Below are 5000 nucleotides of genomic sequence, written 5' to 3' on the forward strand. Positions count from 1 at the left end.
AGAGGAGGAGTAGAAGGAGGAGGAAGAGGAGAAGGAAGGGTAAGAAGGGTGGATGGATGTTGATAGGAGGGGATTGAAAGAGATTGTAAGAAACGAATGAAGGAAGGATGAACGAACGAACGAACGAACGAATGAACGACAGTAGAGAGAGAGGTTAAAGGTATTGGTGAGAAACCCCACAGGGGGTGTATAGAGAAAAGAGATCTACGATGAAAGGGTAGGATATGTTTTTACGATAGGCGTTGACGAAGACAACGATATACGACAACGACAAGGACGAAGACGAAGACGGTGGTGGCAGCGCGCCGACGGCGAACACCCGTTGCGAGGTGTCTCTCTATATTAGACGCGGAACGTCGCGACGCCGCGGTCAGAAGAAAGTCGAACGCGTACGAGGGACGTCGGAGAGTACAGATAGAAAGAATTCTCTCTAACCTTCGATATAGATATATAGATACATATATATATATATATATACGTACGATTACACCCCTACCATTGTCGTCGCCGTCTTAATCTCATTCAATTTCGATATTCTACTCGCTGTACATCTTATTGCCGTCTCTTGCTTATTTGGATTAATCCCCAGGATCTTTTCTCAGGAGGTAAGTGAAAATAATTTTCTTTCTATATTGCTCCGTGTCTTCGTCATTTTTGGAATTTTTTTTCTCTTTTTTTTTCTTTTTCTTTTTTTATTATTCCACACGATAATACACGTGTACAATGTATCTATATAATCTCGAGAAAGAAATTCTATGTCGGTGAATGATACGTAGATATACGTTTCGAATAATTCTCGATCGAATTACTCCTACTCCTATTGGAGTAAAAAAACAAAAACAAAAAAAAAAAACAAAAAAACAAAAAAAAAGAAAAATAAAGTAAAAAGAAAAGAAGGAATTTTTTCAAACGATATCGCCATTTGTACTTAAACACACACACACACACATACATATATATATATATATATGTGTGTGTGTGTGTGTATGTGTGTATGTATATCGCATGAAGATCCCGTGATAAGATTCAAACTATAGGACAACGACTATGAGAGAATAAGAATGATAGAGAGAGAGACAGAGAGACAGAGAGAGAGAGAGAGAGAGAGAGAGAGAGAGAGAGAGAGAGAGAGAGAGAGAGAGAGAGAGATAGAAAGAGAAAGAAACAGTGTGATTCCTCGTACTGGTTGTGAGGAATGACGTGTCCAACGAAACAAGATCGCGTCGTTCTTCGTTCTCACCCTGAACATTAACACCACGCTTTTGCACGAAGCGGCGGCGAATGGGATGGATGATCGTCGAAAGAAAAGATTCAGAAGAGAGTCTCAGTTAGATTCTCAGTCAGTGTCTCAGTCAGTGTGCGTACCCAGCTGTCTGCCTAACCGTAGACCCCCATCTCTCCTTGTCTTCTTCGTCATAATTGGTCCCTTTAATTCGGCTCAATTGCTCTTATTCTTTGTCACTGTCGCACTATTCGCTGTCCTCCCGACACGATCATCATCATCATCATCATCGTCATCATCATCATCATCATGATGATGATGATGATGACGATGATGATGATGATGATGATGATGATGATGATGATGATACTACTACCAACTATACATACGATGTTGGAAGAAGAAGAAGACGAGGAAGAAGAATAAGAATAAGAAGAAATTGTTGTTAGCGAATTGACGAGGACGAACATCGAGGACGAGTTTCATTCGTTTGAAAAAGAGAGATGGATAGATAGATGGACAGATAGATAAAAAGAGAGAGAGAGAGAGAGAGAGAGAGAGAGATGTGTCCCTTCAGTCTTTTACTCTTTGCTACTCGTTCTAATCTCTCTCTCTCTCTCTCTCTCTCTCTCTTTTCTTCTCTCTTTTTTTTCTCTCTCTTGCTCTCTCTCGTTATTACGTCGACGTCATTGTAACGTGATCTTGACCCGCTGACGGCGACGGACACGAATACGAACGTACGAGGAGGGACTCGTGTTTCATCCATCCGCGATTCGATTATGAGTATGGATAAATTTTATTCGAACTTTAGAAATCGTTCATTGTAGTTCATGAAATTTCTTTTTTATTCTCCCTTTTCTTTCCTTCCCCACCCCCTCGCCTTGATTTTTCTTTCCTTTTTTTTTCTTATTTTTTTTCTTTTCTTTTCTTTTTTTTTTTTTGGTATATTACTCCACAAAAAAAGGACATTTTTGACTGACTTTAAATCGACGAAAGGAAGACATTTATTTCTTTTATCTTCTCGTCGTTCGTATATGTAGATCGTCATTGACATCGATCAAGATCTATCTTAACGTTGTGTGTCAAACGTTGTGTGTTATGTTGAATAATCATGAATTTTTTTTTTTTTTTCGTTTTTTTTTCCTTCGAATCATCGACCATACGGATTAGGATTTATCGATGATAAAAATGATCGATAGAAACGTCTTGTTTTATCTTTGAGTTGATCAAGGAAATGATTACTTTTTTGCCATTGTTGTTTTGTACATTGATATTTGACTAGTATTATTTATATCTTCGTTGTTAAAAAAAAATTAATCTTTATACTCTTAATTGAAAAGAGACAAAAAAAAAAGAAAAAAGAAAAAAGAAAAGAGTTATAATGTCATTAAGAGAGTTTAATTTCTTCAATGAACAATGACTCGCACGTAGTAACACGAGGATGAATAAGGATCGTCTAAAAATGCATACATACATATAATATATATATATATATATATATATATATATATATATATATATATATATATATATATATATATATATATACTTACTTGGCTCGATCATGCACAGTCGGCAAAGTTTTCATACTTAGATATTTTTTGTAACTATCACTATAAATAATAAATTATATATCAATTTATCTAGCACTAAATTTAAATCATTATCAGATATACATAAACAATTCAGTTCGAAATATAATTCATTTGAGGAATTCTTTGAAATATTAAAGAGGGGAAGAAAAAAAAATATATAAAACAGATTATAAAAGAAATCGATCGTCCGTCTAAATAAATAAATTAATTAACAATTGTTTATCGATGCAAATATATATTGAATCAAAATGTCCAAAATTTGATCATAAATACAACGAATAATATTAATAATTCGATGTGTTGAATGGAGGAAAAACGAAAACGGGAACTATTAACTATGATTTCTTTTTTTTTTTCTTTTCCTTTTTTTTTTTTTTTTAATCAATTAATCTTTCGTTAATATTATTTTATAAGAAATAGATTTACGAATTGTTTACGAATTCAAATCAAGTTAGAAATTGTTTTTTCTTTTTTCTTTTTTTTTTCTTTTATCCTTCATGTAAATCTCTCCTTATCTCTTTATCATCATCTTTATCAGTTTTGTCCTTGCATCTTCCTCATCATCTTCTTCTTCTTCTTTCTCTTTCTTCTTCTCTTCTTCATTCTTCTTCTCTTTCTACTTCCTGTTCGAACGATTCATATAACTCATGCGTTCGAATTACACTTACGAGATAACCTCTTCCGAGTACTACCGATCTTTGAAAGGAATGACAATTCCAAGCTTTGCTCCCACGATCTTCTATATCTTTTTATCTTTTTATCTTTCTCTCTCACTCTCTCTCTCTCTCTCTCTTTCGTTTTGTAAAAATAACGTGGTACTCTATTATATTTTATATAAATAAATAATATAATTACGGTAAAGTATAAAACTAAATGAACAATATACAATAATATTATGTAAACAATTATATATATATAAATTTTTACGATTATATATATATATATATATATATATATATATATATAATTGTAAAAGAAAAAAGCTACTAATTTCTTATCGAAAAATATTTTCCGATAGAAACAAAATATATCAAAGCAATATATTATCAATAAATAATGTCAATGAAAATACGATGAATCATTTAATATTAATCAATTTTTAACAAACAAAAACTACAAATATAATTTTATTCGGAAATATATCGTTCGATCATTCGATCGTTAAAAAAGAAGAAATGAGAGAAATAAGAAAAAAAAGAAAAGAGAAAGAAAAAAAGAAAGAAAGAAGAGTATAAGAAAAAAAAAAAAAAATAGAAGAAGCGCAGTATATTTGGATATGAAATAACGAATAGGAAAACATTATTGGTGTTTATCGTTCGTATAACGACACGCAGATATAGAAAAAAAGAGGAGGAAGAAGAAGAAAAAAAAAGAAAGAAAGAAAGAAAATAAGAAAGAAAAGGAAGAAAAAATTACTGACGATTCCGTCATTACTCATTGCCACGTGCGACTCTTCTTTTCCTTCAGTTCTCCCACCACCTTCTCGTTCTCACCAATCCAATACTTTATTACCCAATACGTACTTGAAAGCATATCAATAAATATCGACATATATATATATATATATATATATATATATATATATATATATATATATATATAAATACTTCGGTACAACGATCCTTACTGAATGCAATTGAATTTAAAGAGAGAGAGAGCGAGAGAGAGATAGGCAGACAGACAGACAGAAAGAGAGAAAAAGAGAGAGAGAGAGAGAGAGAGAGAGAGAGAGATAAAAGTACGGAAGTCAAAGTAAGAAGTTCGTGTCCGGTCTTGTCTCTTAAGTATTAATTAATTGCGACGAAAGCAAGTATAACTTGCGTATCGCTACCGATCCAGAAAGCAATCCTGAGAATTCGTTACGGAACTCGAAGGCGAACTACTTTCCGTTCTCTGGGAGGTTGCCAAGTTATTTATAGCGTACACATAGCGTGCTATGGAACTGCAAAAGGAAATTCTCTCTTCTCCTACATCTGCCTTCTCTCCAAAGCAAACGACCGTTTTACCTTTTCTCTTGAGGCCGCGTGGCCTCAACTTGTCTTTTAATGTATCAGTAGCTAGTATCACAACAATATTGTTCTTTAAACTGTTACTACTACTACTACTACTACTGCTACTACTACTACTACTACTGCTACTACTACTACTACTGCTACTACTAATACTGTTAATACTAATATTGG

General features: G+C 33.2%; 1 protein-coding gene across 1 annotated transcript in view; it reads left to right on the top strand.

Annotated features, from left to right (window-relative positions):
- Nucleotides 1-226: 226 nt before the first annotated feature.
- LOC124433227 (ion transport peptide-like) overlaps nt 227-5000 on the top strand; it is a 48491-nt gene continuing 43717 nt past the window's right edge. Inside the window, exon 1 of the mRNA XM_046956820.1 lies at nt 227-605. The gene's annotated coding sequence lies outside the window, so the exon portion shown is untranslated. The remainder of the gene's footprint in view (nt 606-5000) is intronic.

The sequence above is a fragment of the Vespa crabro genome, chromosome 1 (assembly GCF_910589235.1).
Source record: "Vespa crabro chromosome 1, iyVesCrab1.2, whole genome shotgun sequence".
Lineage (NCBI taxonomy): Eukaryota > Metazoa > Arthropoda > Insecta > Hymenoptera > Vespidae > Vespa > Vespa crabro.